We start from the raw sequence: 27,924 nt of genomic DNA on the forward strand, positions 1-27,924 counted from the left end.
CATACCCGACTGTATTATTGAAACAAGAGGGCCCGCCATCTTTTGTTTCGATAATATGGTCGGGGCCGGCCAAATCTCAATATAGCTCCTTTACCTTGTGTGCTGAGTCCCCAAAATCCCCCCCACAACTGTACACCACTACCATAGCCCTTAGGGATGAAGGGGGGTACAGTGGGTTTGAGGGGGGGGGGGTTGGAGGGCTCATATTTACCACCACAAGTGTAACAGGTAGGGAGGGATGGGCCTGGGGCCGCCTACCTGAAGTGCACTGCACCCACTAAAACTGCTCCAGGGACCTGCATAGTGCTGTGATGGAGCTGGGTATGACATTTGAGGCTGGGTGGGAGGGGGTTGCTGACCACTGGGGGAGTAAGGGGAGGTCATCTCCAATTCCCTCTGGTGGTCATCTGGTCAGTTGGGGCACCTTTTTGAGGCTTGGTCATGAACAAAAAGGGACCAAGTAAAGTCGGCCAAATGCTCGTCAGGGCCGGCTTTCTTTTTTACATTATTGGCCGAAGTCGGCCATCTGTTAACCATGCTCCTGTCCCGCCTTCGGTACACTGCCAACACGCCCCCTTGAACTTTCGCCGGCTCTGCGACGGAAAGCAGTTGAAACCAGCAAAAATCGGCTTTCAATTATACCGATTTGGCCAGCTTTAGGAGAAGGCCGGCTGCCTCCCGATTTGTGTTGGAAGATGGCCGGCCTTCTCGTTTGAAAATAAGCAGGAAAGTCATACACTGCATATTTCAATTTTTTTCTCCCACAGGTTAGCATGCCTTTTCTCCAAACCCAGCACTTGCCAGTGACATCCACCTCCCCACCCCCGATTTCTTCCTCCAGACACTGCAACAGATTTCCTGTAACATGATGTCCCCTTCCCTGCCCTTCTATTTTCCAGAATCAGCCTACTTGTTCTCTCTCCCTGCCCCCACATGGTCCAGCATTTTCCACTTCTCTCCTCCTTCCCCCCCTTCATCCAATAATCTCCTGTCTTCCCTTTCCCCATCCAGCATTCTCTCTTTCTCTCTCCCTTCTCCACCTGACCAGCATTCATTCTCTTTCTCCTCTCCGTTATCTCTTCCTATCGCTTTTCTCCACCCCTCCCCCTGGGGTCTAGCACCTCCTTTCAAACCTTCTTCCTTTGCACACTTCCTTCATAGAAAGGAAGACTGGTAACACAAACTGCAAACCCACCACGGCAATGTTCTGTTGGACATTCTCCCCTGGATTCTATATATAACTCCCAGATTTGCATGCCCACATTTGTATGCGTGTCCAAGATACACGCACAATTTAATTGAATAACAAGTCCTTGGATTCCAGGGCTCTGTCCTTTCCTGGTTCTCTTCCTACCTCTCCCTCCGCACCTTTAGTGTTCACTCTGGTGGATCCTCTTCTACTTCTATCCCTCTGCCTGTCGGCGTACCTCAGGGTTCTGTTCTTGGTCCCCTCCTCTTTTCTATCTACACTTCTTCCCTTGGTTCATTAATCTCATCCCATGGCTTTTCCTACCATCTCTATGCTGATGACTCCCAAATCTACCTTTCTACCCCTGATATCTCACCTTGCATCCAAACCAAAGTTTCAGCGTGCTTGTCTGACATTGCTGTCTGGATGTCTCAACGCCACCTAAAATTAAATATGACCAAAACCGAGCTTCTCATTTTCCTCCCCAAACCCACCTCCCCGCTCCCCCCATTTTCTATTTCTGTTGATGGCTCTCTCATTCTCCCTGTCTCCTCAGCTTGAAGCCTTGGGGTCATCTTTGACTCTTCTCTCTCCTTCTCTGCTCATATCCAGCAGACTGCCAAGACCTGTCGTTTCTTTTTTTACAACATCCGTAAAATCCACCCCTTTCTTTCCAAGCACTCTACCAAAACCCTCATCCACACCCTTGTCACCTTTCGTTTAGACTACTGCAATCTGCTTCTTGCTGGCCTCCCACTTAGTCACCTCTCCCCTCTCCAGTCGGTTCAAAACTTTGCTGCCCATCTCGTCTTCCGCCAGGGTCGCTTTACTCATACTACCCCTCTCTTCAAGTCCCTTCACTGGCTCCCTATCCGTTTTCGCATCCTGTTCAAACTTCTTCTACTAACCTATAAATGTACTCACTCTGCTGCTCCCCAGTATCTCTCCACACTCGTCCTTCCCTACACCCCTTCCCGTGCACTCTGCTCCATGGATAAATCCTTCTTATCTGTTCCCTTCTCCACTACTGCCAACTCCAGACTTTGCGCCTTCTGTCTCGCTGCACCCTATGCCTGGAATAAACTTCCTGAGCCCCTACATCTTGCCCCATCCTTGGCCACCTTTAAATCTAGACTGAAAGCCCACCTCTTTAACATTGCTTTTGACTCGTAACCACTTGTAACCACTCGCCTCCACCTACCCTCCTCTCTTTCTTCCCGTTCACATTAATTGATTTGATTTGCTTACTTTATTTTTTTTTGTCTATTAGATTGTAAGCTCTTTGAGCAGGGACTGTCTTTCTTCTATGTTTGTGCAGCGCTGCGTACACCTTGTAGCGCTATAGAAATGCTAAATAGTAGTAGTAGTAGTAGTAACTATAAATAATTGGGTGGTAACAACCAATTATTGAAGTTAATTGGCACTCATTAAAATTTGCAAGTGCATCTGGCCACATGATATTCTATAAGGCATGGCACCTAACTCTACTAGAAGCAATCTTCTGGACACTTTGGTGTTTGCGTCTGTATCTTGCTGTGGACTTGAAGAGCCTCTTTTTGTGTTTCTTCCTACTATCACATAACTCAAAAGGAGCATGGCCGTGGACGTATCAGGGGTCATGCAACATAGCCTGTTCAGAGGTACATGCTAACCGCAAATATTCAGCAAGAGATAACTGATTATCGCTCGCTGAATATTCACGGTTAGCTGCAAAATTACTATTTAACTGGTCAGCGACCATTTCTGACCAGTTAAATAGCACTGAATATGGGGGTGGGGGGGGGGGGGATGTTATTGTTAGTACTTTAGCCATACTATTGAAGTTATGCTATTGTGTAATTTGTTACGTAACACAATACGTTCTATTTTATTATACACATTAAACTGTAATAGTTTGCTCATTAGCACATTTTTAGTGTAGGTTTTATTGCATTGTCCCTTTGTATTGCTCTTTATCTTTAGCTTTACTTTCCTGATGCTGTAGTAAGAGAGAAAAAGATCAGTCTAGTTTAAATTTAGAAGTGGGAAGCCGGCAGTAGAAGCAGAAGCCCTATTCACATCAAGAAAGGTCAGTGAAAAGGCTGCTTCCTGGTGATACCACATGGGACCATATGTAACCGCGTCATTGTTATCCTTTAGTTTGTGGTACTGTAAAGTCTAGTAAGCTAAGCTGACAGAAAATCTTTAATACTGACAAGTCAAATGAGTAGTTAAATAAACCAAGATGTTTGAGAAATTTGCATCTTCAGTTTCTCAGTTTTCTTTCTAGTTTTATCTACACTTTCTTACTTTACTTCTTCACAACTCTAATATTTAGCATGCAATAATTCCTTGCTGTTTTTCTGTCTTATTTCTCTGTTAAGTTTTACTGTTAAAAGGCAAAGTCTGTGGCATAAGATAGCAGCTGACAGAAGGAGTACGATGCCCGAGCCTTTTCTGATCATTTGTGCATATTTTGCCTGCATACCTACTTGCTACTATGGTTAAACATAAGGTGAGCCTTAGGATTCTCCCCTCAAAGTCTTCATCCCTTCAATTTCAGAACAAATCACTATGGGGCCCTTTTAGTAAGCTGCACTAAGAAAAGGGCTTATTACACCCTTACGTGGGCCTTTCTCGCGCACAAAGCCCATTTCTAGTGTAGCCATCAAACAGGGCTTTTTTCTATTTGTTTTATGTCTGGCCATGTGCTAATGTTAGCAATAGTGCGCAGTCATTTAAAAAAAATTACTTAGGGAGCACTTACCACCTCCTATTTAGGAGACACTAAGGGCTCCTGTATTCTGGACTTGCTAACCAGTTAACACAGCGTGCTAGCTGATTAGCACATCCAAACCCATTCTCCACCACTGGCACGCCCCTCCAAAAATAAGAAAAAATTAGTACACACAGATGGCAAAAATAATGTAGAATGCTTTAGTGCATCCTGTGTTGGGCTATTTTTGTTGCAGTAGGTAGTTGTTAGTGCCTGTTGCACCTTAGTAAAAGGGCCTTTTATCTATCTATCTATCTATCTATCTATCTATCTATCTATCTATCTATCTATCCTTTTCCAATAGTCTATCTACGTCACAGTTACCTGGCATAATCCCAAAGGAGTAAAATAGATTTTATGCTTCTTATTCCAAACCTTTCCTACATCTTACCATACTAACTACTTTTACCAAATTCTCTGACAATGAATTCCAGAGCTTAATTATACATTGAGATTTGTTCTCTGTGGCCCTGGAGGTTTGTCAAGAGGATTTGGGATTGGTGGTCAAGCAGGTACCATCTGAAATCATGAGGCCACATTAAGCTTTGATGGTTGTATGTATACTTCTCCAATGCCTGGGAGAGACCTATTGGGCTCCATTTTAGATACAAGGTAGAAAATGAAATTGAGACATCCAGATTGAGACATGTCAGATGCTGGTAGTTCTCTATTTATTTACAAAACGTATAAGCTGCCAAATCGCCATGGTTCAAAGTGGGGTATAATCAAACATTTACAATAAACAAAATCATAATAATGCACAAATTCAGAAGAAACAGATGGAAATTAACAAAAGGTTAAAAAAGATATGCACATCAATATAAATGGGCCTTTAAAAACCTACAAAAATCACCGTCATCTGCATTACGTAATGTGACTGGTAGCATATTCCACAGAGGAGGCACATAACAAGAAAAGGCTCAAGAAGGGGTTAGAGTAAGCTCATCATTGACCAAAGGAGCCAACATGTATATAGACTGGGAATATATACATGATGGCCAACTTGTTATGTGTGGCTGAAGAAAAGATCTGTCAATGAAGAGCCTTTTCTAAAATACATGCAGAAAGTGTACATATATGCACCTGTTACATATGACGAGAGGAACCATTTTACAATTGTTAATGTCTTAAACATCAACGGAAGCAACTAAGCAACACTCATGTCTAACTACATTTAAGGGTGTAGTTATCAATGGGATACCACTAAGACATATTATTTTACTGTTAACCCTAGTTAATAGTAGCAAGGTCTCATTGGATAAAATGGGACTTGTGATAAAATAGCATGAGTTAGTGATACAATTACATGTCTTAATGGTAGCCCACCTTGATAACTATACCCCTTACGTTGGTAATTTAGAACCTAGATGTGTAAATGCTGACACATAGATGTGAGTGTGTGCCATTTTGGAAACCCCCATGTCTAAGTACTTCCAATTACGAACAGAACCACTATCAATTGGGGGGGGGGGGGGGGGGGGGGGAAACAGTAGAACATTGTCCAAAATGAGTGCTTTTACAAAACCTGAAAGCATCTGTCATCGTAATCATGCATTCCCATTCTGAAATGGGGAGTAGACATGTAGTTTTTGGTCCTGCCCTAGTTCTGGCCCAAAATATGCCCCCTTGCCATATGTACATATTGCAAATTTACATGTGTAAATCTTAGCTGTCTAAAATTGGATTTTCATTGTTTATTAGTTAGATGTATATCATGTAAGTTATAAATACGGCTTCTAAAATAAGAACCATAGTCTCAGATCACATTCATGCCAGCCAGTTGTGAAATGGTGCAGTCTGCTACATGGACTGTTAGCCACCATGGTCAGAAGGGTTCTGTCTGGAAATGTGGATCTCTCATGAGGCTTGGTAAGCTTGTAAAGGAGATAATGTTTCAGGAAGATCTCATGTTCAGGTTAGAGAAGCAGTTTTATTTCCCAACTTCAATGAAGTAGAAATAGAAAGGGAAAGCATGCTCCCAGACATAGTATTTTGATCTGTCCAGCTAAAGCTTATACATTTAGCAATGGTAGATTTTCAAAATGATGAACTGATCCAAGTAACTGTCAAGGTTCCCTTGATAAGCCCCTTTGCATAACACCATTTTCATCTGTAATGTGATAATGCAGAACTCATCTTCTTATGCGACATGAGGTAGGGCAATTTTCAAAGTTATTTGGATAAACAGCTTATTTGGGAAAGAGTAGCCTAGTGCAGTGTTTCTCAAACTTGATCCTGGAGGCACCCCAGCCAGTCAGGTTTTTGGGATATCTGCAATGAATATTCGTGAGAGAGATTTGCATACATTGGAGGCAGTGTATGCAAATATCTCTCATGAATATTCATTATAGATATCCCCAAAACATGACTGGCTAGGGTGCCTCTACAATCAGGTTTGGGAACCACTGGCCTAGTGGTTAGTGCACTGGACTTGATATCCTGGGATGCAAAGTTCAAATCCTGCTCCTTGTGATCATGAGCAAGTCACTTAACCCTCCATTTCATCAGGTACAAAAAAAATTACATTTTGAACCCTCCAGGGACCCAGGAGATACCCAGTGTACCTAAATGTAACTCATCATGAGCTACTACTGAAAAGGGTGTGAGCTAAATCCAAATTTTTTAAAAAGTGATTTATTTAGGGAAATTGGCTTGACTAAAAATTACCCTACTCTGTTTATGGGTTTCCAGAGCATGATACCATTAGCTAGGTTAAAACTGAAGTGTTCTAGGACTGTGTTCAGGTTGGAGAGGAAAACATGCACATACTTAGGTGGCCTTTTATTAAAACTTAGCATGTGCTAACATACATTAGCATGAGCTAGGTAATAAGAAGCTCATAATATACCTATGGGCTTCTTAGCATTTGCTAATTCTGTTAGCATGCACTAACATAGTAACATAGGTGATGACGGCAGAAAAAGACCTGCACGGTCCATCCAGTCTGCCCAACAAGATAACTCATATTTGCTACTTTTTGTGCATACCCTACTTTGATTTGTACCTGTGCTCTTCAGGGCACAGACCGTAAAAATGTCTGTCCAGCACTATCCCTGCCTCCCAACCACCAGCCCCGCCTCCCAACCGGTTCTGGCACTAAGCTTTAGTAAAAGGGCCACTTAGCATTTTTAAAGATAACTATATTATTTTACTCCCTTCTACCACCTGAATAAATGGCAGGTGCAAAATGCACAGGTGCTTTTAGTCATACTGGGTTGGACCAATGGCCCATCAAGCCCATTATCCTGTTTACAACAGTGGACAATCCAAGTCACAAGCACCTGTCAGAAACCCAAATAATGGCAACATTCCATGCTACCAATCCGAGGGGAAGCAGTAGCTTCCTCATGTCTGTCTCAATAGCAGACTATGGACTTTTTCTGCAAGAAATTGTCCAAACCTTTTCTAAAGAAATTACCTAGGAAGTTCCCCTTGAAAATTAGCTACGAAGTATGCACCCACCTCTATATTTTGAAAATTTGAGCATGATTTAAAAATGGTCCCAAAATTCCTACAGTGACATCACCATGGTGATGCAGTAAAATGCAATCATTTTAAAATAGTTCTAAACCAAAGGATTGATTTTGTTTGTAAGCATTTAAGCGACCTAAGTAATATTTGTTTATACCTTGCTGTTTAAAATTCTGTTTTGCTAAAACCAAAAGTCAAGACTGTGCAAGAACAGAGGCAGAATGTGTTCAGATAACTAGATGAAGTGTCACCTACATGACATTCCTCATATAATTATATGAGGTTACAGAAGAACAAAAGAATGTTAACCAGTTTTTTTAAATAAAAGATGTGGGTTTTTTTTAGGATATGTTATCAGAAAAAAATTGTACAATTGTTTCAGCAGAATAATCTCTCGGCAACATTTTGGAAGAATAATATAGAAATTGTTCTTGTAGAAGAATGTTCATATCTGGTTTCTAAAGCTATGAGTAAATATTAAGTGTATATTTAAATACCTAAGACTCAAGTGTAACATTTTAGTAGTTACACATGATACTGTATATTGATTTCATTTCTCCATAAACTGCATATGTTTTGCCACAGATATTTATAAAAGATATTTTTTGGCACAGTAAGGATAAATATCATAATTTGTTTGTTTTACTGTTTCAAAGGTTATAGAAACCATTTTCTCAGGATCTTACTTCCTAAGGGACTCCTTTCCCAGAATCGACACTATTTTTGCTCATGATATGCTATAATCTTTATTTCCTACATTATTCTGAGCATTGTTGACATTGGGGCCTGGGTAATATTAGATGGTGGGTGATTCGTACATTGTGATCCTTGAACTATCCTGACTAGTAATCCATGTGTCTGGTATTTTCCAGGGTTTGACCTTATTTTAGGCATATGAAGACTGAGTTTCTGTTCAAGAAAACTGATTCATAAACTGCGATCTAAGGGCCTATGTGAGGAAGAAGTACACAACCTGGGAGGTACCAGGGCAGCTGCCCAGCAGTAGGCTCAAAGGGGTTAAATTTATGAAGTGTGTGCTAACATTTACATACCAGTTATGTACTAGCATTTACACACCTATGTGCTACTCTGTGAATACATGCATATCATAGTTATGATTATTTTCAAGGATTTGTTATCAGTGGCGTAGCTATGGGGGGGGGGGGGGCTTGGGAGCCTGGGCCCAACCCCCTGAATTGGATCCGGGACTTCTGGTTTGGCTGGTGGGAGTTCCCAACCACCGCCAGCTGAAGCCTTTCTCCAGAGCTGTTCACTGCGCATTGCCTGCCCTGTTTTCCCTCACATCGCGTTAATGCTTGGTTTTAGTGAAACTGAGCATGCGCAAAGTTGCTAAAACTGAGCATGCACACGTGAGGGGAAGCAGGGCAGGCAATGTGCAGAGAACAGCACTGGAGAAAGGCTTTACCTGGCGGGGGGGGGGGGGGGGGGGGGTTAGGACCAGGAGAAAAAACTCCATGAATAGGATGCACCAGGCAAAAAAACAGAAGAGGAACAAAAAAAATAAAAGTTTTTTTGACACCATCTGTAAGAGGTTTCATTTTTGTTCCTCTACTATTTTTTGCCCGGAGGTTGGGGACCCCCACCAGCCAAGGTATGTGGGATTGCGGCAGGGATGCGGGCCAAACTTTGGGCTCCGGATCCCCCAAACATTGAGGTCTGGCTACACCCCTGTTTGATATACTACCCTTCTGTGGTACAACCAAAACGGTTTATATATATATTATATTATATGCAGGTGCTTTCTCTATCCCTAGTGGGCTCACAATCTAACAATCCCTTTTACTAAGCTGCTGTAAGTAGTTACGTGTGCTTCTGCAACTAAAAACGCCCTACTGTGGGATGCGCTCAGATGTCCCATGGTAGTTTTGGTAGTGGCACACGCTACCCATGCGCTAAAAAATAGAATGTATTTATTAGCTCTGTGGATGGAGAGTAAGAATGTTCTGCGCTAATCATTTAGCGCAGCTATATTGCCACGTGCTAACTGATTAGCCCTTACCGCATACAAAATAATGGCCATTCGCTAATGGGAAAATTAGGGCATGGCCATTAATAGAGAAAATATAAAATGCTGCCAATTTATCTCTGTGGTAAAAATGGCCTTAGTGTGTAGGAATGTATGCCTCAAAGAATTTGTGTTTGTGAGGACCTAGGTAAAAGAATATAGAAAAAACAGTGGAGCCGGATAGGATACGTCCGTGGGTATTAATGGGATTTAGGGATGTTCTGGCAGCTTTGCTGTCTGACCTTTTATCTGTTTCCTTAGAGTCAGGAGTAGAGTCAGGAGGATCGGAGACATGTGGCCATGGTTCCTGTTCATAAAAGTGGGAGTAAGGAACAGAATGGGAGCTACAAACTAGTTAATCTGAACTCTTTGGTGAGTGACCTAATGGAATCGCTGCCAAAACAGAGGATGCTACAGTTTCTGGAAAGCAATGGATTGCATGATGTGTAAGAAATCTGATCAATTCATTTCATTCAGAGGCTCTTTTACAAAGGTGCGCCAAAACCTGGCCTGCGGCAGTGAGGGCTCATGTTTTTGGAGCACACCTGACCGTTATTGTACCGCGCCTGGAAAACAATTTTTTTAATGGGCCGGAAAATGGACGTGCGGCAAACTGAAAACCAACTTGCGTCCATTTTTGACCTGAGACCTTACCACCACCCATTGACTTAGCGGTGAGTCTCATGTGCTACCCGGGCAATAAGCATGTGCCAACTGCTGTTTACTTCTGGGTAGGCACCCCACGGTAGAAAATAGATAATATTTTCTACCGCATGTTTTCAGTGCACACCAAATTCGGAATTACCGCCAGGGCCACATGGTAGCTGGGCGGTATTGTTGATTTGGCATACCCTGGACGTGCATAGGCCCTTATGCACCTTTGTAAAAGGGCCCCTCAGTGACTACAGATCTGGATCAGTGGAGAAAAATAGATGTGATATTCATGGATTTCAGTGCGACCTTCGATGTGGTTCCACAAAGGGAATTTACACATAAAGGACTAGATCTATACATCATGCCTAAAACTTTGGTGCAAAAATGAAATTCATTTAAGCATATTCTATAAAGTGTACCTTAATTTAGGAGTGCTTTATAGAATAAGCCTAAATTTACGCACGGTTTATAGAATTCGCTGAGCAACGGTCCATGTGACTAAATTTAGTCGCAGCCAGTTATGCCAAGTAAAACCTGGTGTAAATCCTGATGCCTAAATTAGGTGTGGAGTGGTGTATTCTATAACAACGCACTTAGATTTTAGATATGCCCACAACCCACCCATTCTACACCCATGGCCATGCCCCCTTTTCAACTATGTGACTTAGAATTTACGTGCACCAAGTTACAGAATATGCTTAGCAAGTAGTGAGCATAAATTCTAATTAATGCCAATTAGTGCTGATAATTGGTTGTTAACATCCAATTATCAGCGCTGATTAGCTTTTAACCAATTAGCTTCTATGCATTGTTATGGAATACGCTTTGTTTTCCGCATAGAAATCTATACGCAATGTATATAATTCTGGGCAAAATGAGTGTTCTTGGTATGGGCCCAAAAATGACTGACTGGTTGAGTAAGATGTGACAAAGGGTAGCAGTAAATGGTTTTCACTCCAGAGAGAGAGGTGTTACCAGCAGTGTGCTACAAGGATATAATTTAGGTCCGGGTCTTTTCAACAGTTTTGGAAGCAATATTTGGAAGAAATGTTTGCACTTAAGATGCCCAAATCTGCTACAGGACAGACTTCCTAGAAGGCATAGAAAACATGAGGAGGCATTTAGCAAAGCTTGAGAAATGGTTTAGAGTTTGGCAGGTAAAACCCAGGATACAGGGTGAATTTCTTCTGAGGTTAAAGTAAGAGAGGATTTGGGGATGATCATTTCTGGTGACCTTAAAGATTGTCCAACAAGTAGATAAGGCAGTGGCAAAAGTCATAAGTGTGCTTGGGTGCATAGGAAGAAGAAAGACCAGTGTGAAAAAACGAGGCAATATTGCCTCTGCAGAAGCCTATGGTAAGAATTCATTTAGAGTACTGTGTATAATTCTGGAGATTACACCTACAAAATAATATAAACTGGATGTAGTTGATACAGAAGATTTTATAAAAATGGCTAACAGTCATCATAAAGCATACGGCATGGAGTCATATCTAAATGTGCATATACCCTGGAAGAGTGGCAGTATACCAATGTATAATAGACATTTACCTCCAAGCTATACATTTACAGATAGGCCTCTTTTAATGGAAAAAAAACTCTGGAATGAGGGGCCATAAAATGCGTGAAAGGAAGTAGACTACTGGGTAATGCAAGGAAATATTTCTTTGTACAAAAGGTCATGGATGTTTGGAACAGCCTCCTAGTAGAGGTTTGTGGCGATAAGGACAGTTGCAGAAAACCGAACAAGGATCTCTAAGGACTAGGAAGAGACGGTAGATACTAGGCAGTTAGCTCGGATTGCAGATTGGATATGCCATATTGTCATTTCCTACTGTCATGTTCTATGTTTGTATGTAAAGTCAAAATGTAAAGCATAGATTATAGTACATGAAAATAGGGTCCAAATTTGCCTTGATAGAAACTCAGCTCTGGCATAGGAATGAGGTCACCTAAACTCCTTCACAAACACCCTATTAAGAGTAATATAAAAATATTGATTAAAATATGGAGACATTTTTTTTCATGAGGGTTCAGTTCTGCTAGCAAGTTTGAGTCACTTAAATTACCTTTCTAGTGACATTTAAAGGTCACAGTTCATCTGTTGCTGTCTTAATATCAGCTAATAATATGAGCAAAATGAGAATAAACTAGGCAGCCTAGGTGTGGATTCTCAAATAGTAAACTGAATTAGAATCAGCTTGAGTGATGGGCAATAGAAGAGAATGGTAAAAGAAAGAAGAATTATTATTGGATTTCCTCATGGAACCTGTTGTGTTTAATATTTTTGTGTTATTACAAAGAGAATAGGTTGGATTTTATGTAGTTTATGTCTTTTCAATAGTAGCTAAGGCAAAGTACCTTCAGGTACTTTCTTGTCCACAGAGGGTTTATAATCTAATACGGATGGAACAGACTGACTGCAATGGATTACATGATGTGAGGCAGCATGTGCAAAAAATCTGATCAATTTGTTTCATTCAGTGACTACAGAGCTGGATTGGAAAGAATGCTAGATGTGATATTTATGGATTGCAGCATGGCCTTTGATATGGTTCCATGAAGGCAATTTACACAGACTTGGTGAAGCCATTGCATGCCCTGGGATTGAGTTTCTTCCAGGTACTTGTGACCTGGATTGACCACTGTTGAACAGATACTGGGCTATATGGACCATTGGCCTGACCCAGCATAGCTATTCTTGTGTTCTTATGTAAATCAATAGCTGTATTTTCACACAGTTTTCAATTGTTCAGTGTTTCTGGAATATGTAATACTTAGAAATGAAGGCCATGCTTTATTAAACACCAAACAAGTTGAATAAGAATATGCCTCAAGCATTGCACAAAACTGTGTTTTGCTGAGTGAGTGGGTAGGGTGGATATCTGTAAATGAATGTGTGATTGCGTGGGTAGTGAGTAACTACCTGGGCATTGTGTGGAACTGGGGGTATGTGAGTATGGATGTGTGAGGGTGGAAGTGCTTGAGAGTCCAGTAGGAGTGAATGCAAGGGGTATGAGTGGGCAGTGGAGGTGAGTGCAAGGCAGTGAGTGCAGGGGAGTGAGCACAAAGGATGGGTGTGGGGTGTTACAGTTGATACAGAAGATTTTATAACAGTCATCATAAAGCATATGGCATGGAGTCATATCTAAATGTGCATATACCCTGGAAGAGTGGCAGTATACCAATGTATAACAGAGATATACCTCCAAGCTATACATGTACAGCCCATCTCATCTCTTCCCTTTTCTTTTTTCCCTCTCACTTGTTCCCTTCTTTTCAAGCTCCTATCACCCTACTTTACTTCCTTCCCCTTCCATTTTCTTTCTTTCCATCTTGCCTCATGGATTTTCCTCTTCAGTTGGTGGTGGTGGTCGAGAATCTCATGAAAACTTCAGGCAGAGTTGTTCTGCTGAATAAATACACAAGACAGATGCTTCTTAAGGAATAAAGATGTAAGACAAACAGACATATAGACATGGCTTCTACATAAGCTTCTATTGGTTTTCTGTGAATAGTGCCCCAAAAAGGTGAGTCAATTCTTGTCACTAAGGGCAATAAATAACTGTGAAACTACACATGTGTAACCTGGGGTTTTAGTCTTTGGTAGGCAGTCACATACTGTACTGTGTACCCAGAACTAGAGTAATCCCTGTACATAAACACTATTTATAGATTGGGACCAGGGCCGGGTCCTGAATCCTCTGGGAGGCTGTAAGCGGCTTCACTCTGTCTGTACATTTTCCATTTCTCAATAAAACTCTTCAGTTGTTCTGAACCAACTGCTTACACAAATCAAGTCATTTCAGGCAATTACACACAATCCGACCGATATTTAAAACCATTTAACCATCCAGGAACAGTACCTGGCTGGTTAAATGGTACTTAACCGGCTATCTGGCGATCTTTAGAAGGAGATAGCCGGCTATGGCTATCTCCTGTTGCATATTGTCAGTTAGTGCTTAGCAGTTAGTCGGTTATATTGCACGATATCAGCAGCCATCCACCGATATTCAGTGCGATTCCGGCTAAGTTTGGCAGCCAAATTTGGCCACCAAAATAGCAGGTATATCTTTGGCCAATTTAAACTTAACTGGCCAGTGCTGAATTTCAGCTTGGCTGGTTATATTTAAATCAGCTAAAATACACCTAGATATTCAATGCCGGAAATGGCCTGGAATTGAATATTCGGGCTCAATGCCGACCGAGGAAGGCCGCCCGGCTACCTTCCACGGTCTGAATATTGAGCCTAATGTGGCAGAGGCAGGCAATAGGTAAATCTATCAATATTGCATCTGGGTTATTTACAATGGTGGTTATTTCAGAAGCATCCACATGTGTAAATGGCCGCCTTAAATGTCTGGAGATGACCAGACATTTAAATACAATTTTAAAGCAGGGGCCATTCAGACTTGTGGGAGCTCACTATGTCTAAATGGCAAAGGGATGTGGGAAGGGCAGGCATATGAATTGATTTGGGAAGGACAACAACACAGACATGTCTAGATTCTATATATCACGCCTAAAAAGTCGGCGCCAAAGTGAAATTCACCTAAGCACATTCTATAAAGTTCATCTTAATTTAGGCACACTTTATAGAATAAGCTGAAATTTCCATGCAGTTTATAGAATATGCCGAGCGTCCATGCAAGTCAATTTAACCACGGGCAGTTATTCCAAGTAAAACCTGGTGTAAATACCGATGCCTAAATTAGGCGCGAACCGGGTATATTCTATAACAATGCATATACATTTTAGAAATGACCATGACCCGCCCATTCCACGCTTATGGCCACACCCCTTTTCAACTATGTGACTTAGAATTTATATGCAGCACATTATAGAATGTGCCTAGACAGTTCTGTGTGTAAATTATAAATAATACCAATTAGAGGGACATTTTCAAAAGGGACGTCCACGTTTCAATTTGGACGTCCTTGCAAAACGTCCCGATCCAGGGGTGAGGAAACCTGCATTTTCGAAACAAGACGTCCATCTTTCATTTCAAAAATACTGTCAGGGATGTCCAAATCCTTAAATTTGGACGTCCTTGGATCTGGACATTTATGACTTTCGGCAATTTTCAAAACCAAAGATGTCTATGTCAAAAACGTCCACATGAAAGCCATTTGGACGTGGGAGGAGCCAGCATTTGCAGTGCACTGGTCCCCCTGACATGCCAGGACACCAACTGGGTACCCAAGGGGGCACTGCAGTGGGCTTAAATTGCTTCCAGCTACATAGCTCCCTTACCTTGTGTGCTGAGCCTCTTAACCCCCCCCCCCCAAACCCACTAGCCCCAACTGTACACCACTACCACAGCCCTTACGGGTGAAGAGGGCACCTAGATGTGGGTACAGTGGATTTGTGGTGGGTTTTGGGGGGCTCGCTGTTTCCTCCACAAACGTAACAGGTGGGGGGGATGATGGTGCTGGGTCCGCCTGTCTGAAGTGCACTCACCCACTAAAACTGCTCCGGGGACCTGCATACTGCTGTCATGGACCTGAGTATGACATATGAGGCTGGCATAGAAGCTGGCACGACATATTTTTAAAGATGTTTTTTGAGGGTGGGAGGGGGTTAGTGACCACTGAGGGAGTAAGGGGAGATCATCCCCGATTCCCTCCGGTGGTAATCTGGTCATTTTGGGCACCTTTTTGTGCCTTAGTCGTAAGAAAAACAGGTCCGGGTGAAAACGTCCAAGTGCTCGTCAGGGGCGTCCTTCTTTTTTTCGTGTCAGGTTCTCAGGTTCAGAGCCCGCGGGGCTGGGCTCTGGAGCAAACGTGAGCCCTTGGGCTGCTGACGAGGAGCGACAGCAGCAGGCAAAACCCACCAACCAACACTGGATAAGCACACCGGCAGGGACTGCAGGCACTGCCCAGCGAACCGGAACACATGGACTGGAATCCCCCGGACTGGAGGACCCAGGACTGGAACACTGGACTGCAATCCCCCGGACTGGAACACACACCGGACCGGAACACACTGGACTGGAGCACACTGGACTGGTCCCCTGGACTGGAGGACACAGGACTGGAGCACACTGGACTGGTCCGCACAGCTTCACCTGCGCTTAGCTACTAAGCCCCCCAGGAGTTGAGCTCCTAGGTTCGAGTAGCCGACAGGACTTACTGGATACCGGATGACATAGGGACCAGGACTGGAAACAGAAGTGCTCCTAAACCTAAACTGATCTATGTGCTCCCAAGCCCTAAACCAGCAGGAGTGTTCCTAACAGAAAACTGACAAAAGGACTTCCTAAGCCCTATACTAAACAGGAGCTCCTAAGCCCTGCTCAAGAAAGGGACTTCCTAAGCCCTAAACTAATAACAGAGCAGGGAACTAAACACAAAGCTAACACAGGTGCTACTAAGCACCAAGCTACAAGCAGAGCTTTACACTAATAAGCTAAACACAGAACTAACCAGCTACCTAAGCACTGCTCTAGCAAGCTAGATACAACTAACAAGGTGCTTCCTAAGCACTACTCTGGCAAGCAACCAGAAGAGCTCCTAGCACTAAAAGGAAAGAAAGGGGAGCCACAAGGAAAAAGCAGTGAAGCTAACACATAAGCCAAAAGTGCTTCTAAAGCACCAAACACCAACAGCAAAGACTGCAATGCTCCCAATAGCACAAACACCAGAAGTACTTCTAACAGCAAACTCTGCAGTGTTCCTAACACCACCAAACCCTGAAGTACTTCTATCAGCAACAGAGCTTCCAAAGCCCTACACACAGCAATGCTTCCAAAACCAAGAGGGAAAAGCAGGGGAACCATAAGGGAAAAGCAGGAAAGCTAAACACACAGTCACCAGTGCACACTGCACTAACACTAATCTGGACCTTAGCAAGAGCAAGCAGGGAAACTAGACACAACGTCAGAAGTGCACACTGCACCACCCTACCTAAAGCAAACACCACCGTTGCAAAGGCCCTGAAGGAAACAACACCACTTCCTTATCAAGGCCCTCCCTGATGATGTCATACTCCCTAGACCTAGGCAAAAGCACACTGACCCAGAGAGGCCCAACCCACACCAATGCAAAACCGTGAAACACTTGAAGCCAGTACACCCAAAGAGAGGTATAGCAACTCAGGCAACACACAGCTGTAGTAAAGTAAAACAATTAACCCCATGCTGCTGGAAGCTGCCAGCACAGAGAGACAGAGCCAGCTCAGAAAGGACAGAGAAAAGAAACAGAAGCCAGCTAAGAAGCTGACCCCCAGGAAAGAGGTAAGTTTGAGAGGGGTTCAGACTAGGGTTACCATTTTGTGTCCTCTGAAAAAGAGGACACATGTCACGCCCCCTACCCCGCCCCCGCCCCGCCTCATGCCCCGCCCCTGCCACGCCCCCTTCAGGTCCGGGTTCCGCCCCTATCCCCCCCCCCGTCACATAGTCCCCTCCCCCCCATCACATACCCCCCCCTCACTTACTGTCTAGCCCTGGTGGTCTAGTAGCGTCTTCTCTTCGGGGCAGGAAAGAGCCCCCTCTTTCCTGCCCGGAGCGCTGCCTGCCCTTGCCTGCTGCATCCTCCTCGGTATGGCTGGGGATTCAAAATGGCCACCGAGAGTTGAAGCGGCCTCGCGAGAGTTCAACTCTCGGCGGCCATTTTGAATCCCCAGCCAGACCGAGAAGGATGATAGACAGGGGAGGCAGCGCTCCGGGCAGGAAAGAGGGGGCTCTTTCCTGCCCCGAAGACGTCACTAGACCACCAGGGAACATGGTAAGGAAGGGGAGGGGAGGGGACGGGAGACCACGTGCCGATCGCCCGCCCACACGCCCACCGCACGCACGCGCCTGCCCGCACCCGCGCCCACGTTTGTCCAGAAATCCGGACAAACGTGGGCGGGGGCAAAATCCGCCGGACGCCCCGGACATGCCCTCAAAAAGAGGACATGTCCGGGGAAATCCGGACGTATGGTAACCCTGGTTCAGACCCCAATCATAACATTTCGATTATGGATCAAGGATGTCCAAGTGTTAGGCACGCCCAAGTCCTGCCTTCGCTACGCCTATGACACGCCCCCTTGAACTTTGGCTGTTCCTGCGACAGAGTGCAATTGGGAATACCCAAAATCGGCTTTCGATTATGCCGATTTGGACGTTTTTGAGAGAAGGACATCCATCTTCCGATTTATGTTGAAAGATAGGTGTCCTCTTTTGAAAATGAGCCCATTAGTGTCAATTGCTTGTTGGCAATTATCAGCGCTGATTGGCTTTTTAAAGAAATAGGTTATGCGCATTGTTATGGAATATGCTTTGATTTCTGTGTGGAAATCCCAGCATGATATATAGAATCTGGGGGTTAGCACTTTAGATTTCTAAGCATATACAGGCACTGGACATAACCCTTTCTATTCATGGTTTTCCACTTAAATTAGTTGATTCTTTCAATATTTAGGTGTCATCATTGATTCTCATCTTACTTTCACTCAAATTTCAGCAGTAGTTCGATCTAGTTTTTCATCACTTCATTCAATCTGTATTCTTTGTCCTTTTCTGGATAATGAAGCATTTTCTATACTTTTACATGCATTAGTTATTTTGAAACTCAATTACTACAATGTTGTTTATACAGGCTTACCATCTTTTCAGCTAAAAGGTTACAAATGGTTCAGAAAATGGCTATAGGTCTTCGACGATGTGATCATATATCTCCAATACTTAAACAATATCATTGGCTTCTTTTCACTTTCTGAATACAATATAAAATTTTGACTTTGACACATAAAATACTATATACAGATCTCATCGTATTTGTCTTCTTTGACCATTTCCTATTGTCCGATACGTTCTCTACAATCATCAAATCAGAATCAAATGGCTACCCCTGCTGTTGCTCATACCAGACTTAAATCCACCAGTCATTCAGCTTTCTTCTCCTTAAATCCAACTCTCTGGTATGCTTTATCCTTCATAGTGAACAGTCCTACTGATGCTTTAAAATCACTTTAAAGACCCATTTATACACTATTACTTATTCCTCCAGCCTTGAGTTGTGATGTTCCGACCTAGCAGGTTTGGCAGCTATGTTCGCCCTTTGAATTTGAGTTTCTGTGTGTGTGTGTGTGTGGGGGGGGGGGGGGGGGGGTGTAGTTGTTTTGCTGTTTCTCAACTTTATTTTACCCTTTCCTATCATGAGTTGTTCTTCTTTTTCCTTTCATTTTGTTATTTTTATTGTTTTGTAAACTATTTTGATTTTATGAAATGTGGTATATCAAGATTAAATAAACTAAACTAAACTATACCCTATTTCATGTAGGGCTTGCATGTCTGCATGGAGAAACCTGGACATTGGAATTTAGACCTGCTCCAAGACTTGACTAACTCCCTTCTGTAGGGGCAGTGCAAATCCTAACCTCCTTTAAATATTAGCAAACAATGTGGCCAAAGATTTTAATGTACTGTATGGTAACATTCAGCACAATAATAATAAAAATAATAATAATAATAATTAGATCCAGTGCCCCTGTTCCTGAACTATAATATAGCAAAAAGTCCTGTTATCCAGAAATTCCTTCACCAATGAAAAAACAGCAGACAATATCCCAAATCCAGGAGCGGAAAGATAAATGCAGACGGAAAGCTGGCATATTAAAGTGGGCCTGGGATTTTCAAAATTAAATCCTCATGCACTGTCTGCTGGCTCATCCCTCCCTACAATCCTATCCTTACATCTTAAGGAAGTACTATTAATTGTGGTGTGGAAGACAGTTTTCAGTTAACCATCTTACCTGGGTAACTACTTAATTACCAGGGTAAACTTGAAACTTTTCTTCTGTACGATGCCAGGTTATTATTTTGTTTGTCTGTGTGTTTTGTTTTGTTTTTTTGCTATCATGATTCTAGAACTGAAAAAACAGATGTTAGAAACCAGGAGCTGGGATGTTAGTATATATCAAACCAATGATGTGGACTACAACTAAAGATTCATTTAAAGCAAATAAACCTGTACTGTTTGGGGGTCTTGCACTAAAATGTGCTAAATCTTTTGCTCTTAATGTGCCTTAATAGTAAAGATAAGTGTGCATTAGGTGCAAAGGCTCTGTGCTAATTGCTGAGGGCGTGTTCAGCATGTTCTATGCATTAGCACACATAGAACCTGGTCACAGTTAGTGCGGCTAAGTGAAGCCATGCTACTACCTGCACAATTGAGAACAAGTGTGGAGTATGTAGCTTGTGCTAAATGCTATTGGTTATCCATGCCCATTCTCCATCCATACCCTGCTTAGTTCCTGCTCCATAATACAAAAAGCACTTAACACATGAATTAGTGCGTGCAAACACCATGATAACAGTTGTCATTCACAAATCGTGATATCTGCTAATGCATGCTAATTCACCTGTTAACAACTTAATGCACTTTACTAAAAAGGTCCGTTTGTCACCATTGTCTTTCCCTCTAACTAACAGATATGGTTGAGATGACACTGCAGATGAAAGTTCGCATTTCTTTTCAGCAGTATTTCATTTACTAATATGTGACCCTTAGTGATCTTATAATGAATACATGCTCTGCAAAGTTACTCTGAATGTTTAATTAGTTGGGGGAATTGTGAGGTGCCCACAGGGCATGGATTTTAACCAAGCATCAATATTGATAAAAAGCAATTATAATAATAAAAAGGCTCTCCCATTCTGATCTTAATATTTCTACTTTCACTAGATTTGAAAGCCATGGAAACAAAGAGAGGTTCTGATTGCAATATAGTACATTTTTGGGTGCATTCCATTTTAAAAGGCAGAATTACAGACTTTCAATTCATCTGAATGGCATTAAGAACATTATTTGACCTCCCTCTTTCTATGCTGCAGCTAACGTGACCTTTAATCACAGATTATTCATGTCTGAGTTGCATTCACGCCAGGATAAGTTTAGAGTAAATGCTGCTTAGCAACCAGCCTTGCAGTGTGACTTCCACTCCAAGGAATCTTCATTACCTGCTTTATTGCTAGATTTACCTTGACAACTACATTTCCTTACACAGGGACCACAATGATATAAACAATCTTTTTTAAAGGGGGCAGGCTATCAATTCCCAGTAAACAAGCATGGAAAGTACGGAGTAAGGGGGGAAAGCAGTTTGGAAGGCACCTTGGTGGCTATGTGTATGTCTCTTCCATTTCTGTCAGTGTATGTGTCAGACTGTAGGTATAGTGGTTACAGAAGGCAGATGCTACAAAATATTGCAAGTGCTGCAGTTCAAAATGCCCAGTCTTGGGCCCCCATTTGCTCAGTTACCACAAAACATAACTGTGAAAATTTAAGCTTCAAAAGCATGGAGGAGGGTACACATACATACAAACACACACATACATATATGTGAACAGTGATAAATCTCAGATGTGTATGTTATCAGTCTCTGTGTGTGGATATTGTGGATGTGTGTGTAGGAATATAGGATGCAAATGTGGATGAATGAGCGTGAGGTGTGGGGATAAATGCGTAGGAGTTTGTGTGTATAGCACAAAGCAGAGAGGACAGCCCAACCCTATGGAAGCAATCGAGGCAAAAAAGTAGAGATGGACGTCTGGTCTTCCAATAGGATACAAGGAACACACTTGAAGGTAGATAAAATGTCTTTATTGTCAATATGAACTGTATCAGGATTCTGTAGCAACCGATGGTCGAAGGACTTGACACAGTCCCGTGTTTCTAAGCAAGTCAGCATGGGAGTTTGTGTGTCTTGGCATGTGGAGGAGTGTATGTGTGGCTTATGTTTTATATTTACTTGTTACAATCTACTTTTGAACTATTTTAGAAATGTGGCATATAAATCAAAGTAATAAATAAATAGATATGTGTGTAGATGGGGGAGGAGCATATGTGGAGGTAGTGGGTGTGAGTGTGGGGGGAGGGGAGAGTGGGGGATATACAGTTTCCCCTGGATTCTATAAATGGTGTACAAATTTATGCAAGCAAATTTGCATGCTATCCTGAGATGATTACACAACTAAATTGGCAACAATTTAGATTTACACGTGCATCTGGCCAACTTCCATAAAGATCCATGAGCAAATTGTAAAGCACACAACTCAAAAGGAGGCATGGTTTTGGGAGAGGCATGGGCGAGTTGGGGTGTTCATTAAAGATGCACACAGTATTACTGTAGTACTTGCATTGTGCCAAAGAGAGCTTTTTTCTGGAGTTTATAAGATGTAACATGTATAGGCAACTTATCCTGGTGTGCTTTGAATTTCTTTTTAATAAACCTGTGGCACAGAAAACGATGGGAAATATAAACCAACTAGTAAAAGAGGCCCATTTCTCACACAAATGAAACGGGCGCAAACAAGGTTATCCTCCGAGTTCCAACTTGACCCCCTCCCTCCCCCCCATCTGAGTTCCAGGCCCCCTCTCCTCCGAGTTCCAGGCCCCCCTCTCTCCTCCGAGTTCCAGGCTCCCCTCTCCTTCGAGTTCTAGGCTCCCCTTTCCTCCGAGTTCCAGGCCCCCCTCCTTCCCTCTCCTCCGAGTGCTAGCCCGACCTTGCGGAAACAGGAAATGAGGGCGGGACCAGAGGCAGAGCTGAAAGAGAAGGGAAGGCAGGCTGAAGCGCCGTGCCTGCTCGCCTTTCACTGCTGCCGCCGGACCCCGAGGTAAGAACTTTTAAATTCTGGGCAGCACGCAGTAAGGCGAGGAGCAGGCAAAGGACTGGGAGAAGAGGGCGGCCAGCGCAGGTCGGGCTAGCACTCGGAGGAGAGGGAGGGAGGGGGGCCTGGAACTCAGAGGAGAGGGGGGGCCTGGAATGGAGGGGGGTAGGGAGGGGGTCGATTCTCCTACAATTCTCTCCTCTCCTCGATTTGTACCTGAACATTCTCTGGCTGGCTGGCGCTGGCTTCCCTTCCCTCTCACTGTTCCGCCCTCTGACTTCATTACGTTTTGACGCGAGGGCAGGGCAATGAGTGATTATGGATGTTACGAACCCAGGCATCCAGACGTAGAACGTTGGAGGTGCAAATTATTATATAGGAAGTCATTCCTTCTGTGTTCATATTTTATATTTTTATGTTGTTTTTAAAGTAAACCACTTTGTAGATTTTTATGTGGTTTTTTATATTGTAAACCAATTTGTTTACTATGTAGTAAAGGCAATATATCAAATATTTAATAAACATAAACAAATTTGATGACTTTTTGTCCTTTATCTAGAGAGGTATTTTACCCATAGACAGATGGATGGACAGACACAGATACCTTTGCCTTAATCATTTTTAACATTCCATATGTTGGAAAGCATAAAACGAACAGCTTGTTTAGACAGCAGATATTTTCTGCAAACAAGAAAAATGTATTTTTCATCTAGTCATTTATTATGCAAACCTAATAGAGTCAGGTGGGCACCATGCCTGCCAGTTTTGGCAAATATTTTATAGGATACAAAAAGTAGAAGCTGATGCATTCATCCAGCTGTCACTAGGATTCAATATATACAACCCAACATATCTACTATACTTTAAGATTTGTTTGACAGTTGCATATATTAACAGTAGGGTTTAAAATAAAGGAACGACTTAGCAAACATTGGGTTTCGAAACTATGTGCAAATAATAGTGGGTTTGCAAAGTTTTAAGTATTAAAAACTAGAGTAAGTTTTCGACTGATGTTGAGGGGCATTTTCAATATGATGTTTAAATTCGGCGTTGGACATTTTGCTCTAAACATCTCAAATTTGAATAGGAAATATAGCAATTTTTGAAACAGCAATATGTTTATTTTTTTGTTTCAAAAATGGCCACTTGCTAGATGTTTTGTGCTCCGACTGCCCGATATTCAAATGAAAATGGCCGCTAAAACGGCACTTAAGTGGCTATCCGGCACTGAATATTGCCACTTAGGAGGAGATTCTGTATATATGGCACCTAAAAATCGGCGCTGAAATCAGCGCCAACTATGCATATTCTATATTTGGCACCTAAAGTTAGGCAACGATTATAGAATACGATCAGCTGATATTTCAGCACCTTAATCTGTGCGTGCCATTTACACCAATCTCGGTGTGCAAATTTAGGTGCACTGGGCCATATTCTATAACTAGGCGTCTAAATTTTGGAACACCCACAAAACACCCATTTCCCCGCTCATAACCATACCCCTTTTTGCCTGCGCACATTAGAAGTTCAGCACACATCGTTACAGTATACGCTTAGTGAGTTGTCCGCCTAAATTGTAATCAGTGCCAATTAGTGCTCATTATTGCTTGCTAAGTGCTGTTATCAGCACTCATTAGCTACTTAAGCTTGTTAAATTGTGCACATTGTTATAGAATCCGCACCAATTTCAGCACCGATCTCTAGGCATGCTATATAGAATCCGGGGGTTAGTGGCTTAAGGCTAGCCGGTTATATCGGGTGTTATGACCGGCTAGCTGCCAATTTTTATGTTTAAATCTTTTTATTAAACAAAATACATTCATGTACTGTAGTCATATTACAACTCAAGGTATTACCGCATGTTAACTTCTGATAACTACTACTGTCAACGTATTGTCTGATTATTTCTTTTAACAACTTTTAACAACTTTTATTACCCCAGCAATCCCTGTCCCTCCCCCCTCCCTGCTATCCCTTCTCTTCTCACCCCTCCCTCCCACCCTCCCTCCTCTACTCCTCAGTTTAGTGGCTTCCTAGGCATTGCAGGGTCTACCCAAAGTCTCACATATCTAATTAGCAATTAAGTAGTCTCCTCCTGGCTGCTGGCTGCAGAGTGTCCCAAAAGTTACTCCAAATACTTGTCAGGTGTTTACCCGCTTCTGTGTCAAAGTCTTGTACTCCACGCCTTTCTAGTTTCAACATCTCTATCATCTGTACCCTCCATTGGGCCAAAGTTGGTCTTGCACTCTCTCTCCAGTTTGTCAGTAGTACTCTTTTCCCCTGCAACATCATTCTTTGTAAGAATCCCTTCAAGCCCGCAACTCGGCGGCCCACGTTTTTAAAGTCCTCGAATAAGAGCAAGGGTTGTACAGGCACTGCACAGTTCCAATACTTCTCAGTAGCTCCTATCACCGCTCTCCAGAAGCTCTGCACCTGCGGACATGTCCAAAACATATGGCTCAATGTAGCTGGATCTTGGCCACATTTCAAACATGCCCCTGAGGCTCCGAACTTTGCCTTGTATGCTCGGTCAGGCGCCACATAAAGTCTCAGTGCAAACCTGTACTGCAACTCCCAATCACGGGGGAACGTGGCACTTTTCCGTATACTATTCAAGAATCCTGTAAACAGCGTCTCTGTCACTTCCTCTTTAAGGTCTGTCGTCCACTTTTTTGCTGCCAATTTTTAAAGTGAGCATGGTCAAGTTTGACTGCCATAATAGGTGGAATAGCTTTGGCTTGTCTCACTTTAAGCGGTCAATACTGAATCTCAGCATGGCTGGTTAAAATCGGACTGGCGAAAGTTAAATTGGATATTCACTGCCAGTCACTGGAAATGGACCTGCACTGAATATCCGGGTTTAGCGCCAACTGTGGGAGCCAGCCCAGTTATCTACCGTGGTTTGAATATCAGGGCCAGTTTGTTTATCTTTTTGGTCTATTTTCAAAAAAAAAATAAAAATGACCAAGTGAAAAATGCACAAAATCAAGCCATTGGGATGTAGGAGGAGCCAGCATTCTTAGTAGACTGGCCACACAGACATCCCATCAGAGCAGTGGGGCACACTAGGGAGCATCTCAGTGGATTACATATAAAAACTCTCAGGTAACATTCTCACCATAACCCCCTTATATTGTATGCTGAGCCCTCCAAAACTCACCAAAAACCTACTGTACCCAACAGTACACCACTACACTAGCCGTTATAGCTGAAGGGATCACCTATATGTGGGTACAGTTTTCGGTGGGTTATGGAGGGGTCATACATTTCACCACAATTGTAACAAGTAGAGTAGGATATGGGCCTGAGCCCCCTTCTCTACACTAACCACTAGGCTACTCCAGGGATGCTGCTTGCTGCTCTAATAGGACTGGCCATAACATCTGAAGCTGTCATACAGGCTGGTATATACTGTTTCTTTCACATCTTTGGGTGGTGGGAGGGAGTCAGTGACCACTGGGGAGTAATGGGATCATGAGTTAATCCCTCTAGTGGTCATCTGGTGATTTAGGGCACCTTTTTGTGTCGTATTCATTATAAAAACAGGTCTAGACCAAAACATTTAGACTGCATCCCCGGACATTTTTGTTTTGTTCCATTATGGCAGAGAAAAGTCCAAGTGTTAGTAATACCCATATCCTGCCCCCGAAATGCCCCCTTGTGATTTGGATGCACTGCCAACGGACTGCATACCAAAACATTTAAATAATGAGTTTTGAAAATACTGATCTGAATGTTTTGGCAAGAAAAACATCCAAATGCTGCTTTATGACACTTTTTTTGAAGAATTTCCTGTTTCAAAAATGAGTCCTATAGTTACTGTGATAATTGCAATGAACTCATTAAAAAAATGTTTCATGGTTTTTCAAGTTGTTGCAGATTGCATACAGTCTGGCATATCACCATAGCAGTCAGTAAGCACACACAACAGGCTACAACATTGCTGGCATAATCATGTTTACTATGTGGCTCTTATATAAATTAACTATATATAAGAGAGGTGCCTGGACCATTCTATTGTTGTTCGCTAGGAAGTAGTTACGAACAAAAGAATTACCATACTGGGTCAGACCAAAGGTTTATCAAGTCCAGTATTCTTTTTGCAACAGTAGCCAATATAGGTCACAAACATGCATGGGATAGACATGGAATTCAAACATGGGTTGGATAAACAAAGATCCCTATATAGAAAAAAGATGAAATCAAAACAAGACTTAAATAACATCATGGCTGTTGATGTATTATGATGGGCAGGAGGGGTGCTTAGATGGCTATTCCAATAATTGATGTAAGGCCAGTGCTAGGAAAACTCCTATGGTCTGTGTACCAAAAATTGAAAAGATAGATTAGAATGAACTAGAGTGTACTTCAACTGCAACTCCAATAGTTGATAGCTGGGAAGTTTGGCCAATGCCAGGCAGACTTCTACTGTTTATCCCAAAAATGGCAGACTGGTCAGGATCAAATATGTATATATTATATTGCATTTATATTATACAATATACTATGAGTTGGATACAGTGTATCTCTATGGGGGAGAGGAAGGCATCTTAAGGTTGAAATTAGAGAGTAAAATGTTAATAAGCAATCTGGTTGGATTGTTGCTTTAATCATGTATTGATAATGAATGCGACTATGCTGCGCCTATAATAATAAAATCACTCTTTGTACTGTTGGTATGATTCTGTAACTTTTGCTATTGATTCCGATATCTAATCATCTGAATTGTTCAGCAGTTTCAATGTTATTCAAAATGGTCAGCCAGCAATGAGCTTGTTTTGAATTTGCCATACAAAAATTTGTATTTGCTATTAGGGGACCAAGATACTGCACTGCTAACTACATTACTCTTTAATTTAAACAAAAAAATTATATCATAATATTTGTTCAATATTATCTTAAAGAGGAGAAAAAGACCCCAGAGTACAAACCCTTGCAGCATTAAAAAACAAACAAACAAACCTCATCAGGCAACTTCTTTCATTCATCAGTCTAAAAAAACTCCTCTTATTACATTTTGTCCATATATACCCATCAATTGATTAATTTTCCATTTAATACTGAATATATCATATAGAAAATCCAAAAAATGTACACACCCAATACATATCTTCTTACACAGAAACCTTCATTTAGCAAAAAAAAAAAAAACTTGCTGCATCATGGTTAATACAATTAACTCCTCTTTCAGTCTTTATTCACTGCTTAAATATGGTGATAACAGTTTTATGAAATCT

General features: G+C 42.3%; 1 protein-coding gene across 1 annotated transcript in view; it reads left to right on the plus strand.

Annotated features, from left to right (window-relative positions):
• ADGRA1 (adhesion G protein-coupled receptor A1) overlaps positions 1-27,924 on the plus strand; it is an 816,325-nt gene that overhangs the window by 147,222 nt on the left and 641,179 nt on the right. The window lies entirely within an intron of this gene.

This window comes from Microcaecilia unicolor, chromosome 5 (genome assembly GCF_901765095.1).
Source record: "Microcaecilia unicolor chromosome 5, aMicUni1.1, whole genome shotgun sequence".
In the NCBI taxonomy this organism is placed as follows: Eukaryota; Metazoa; Chordata; class Amphibia; order Gymnophiona; family Siphonopidae; genus Microcaecilia; species Microcaecilia unicolor.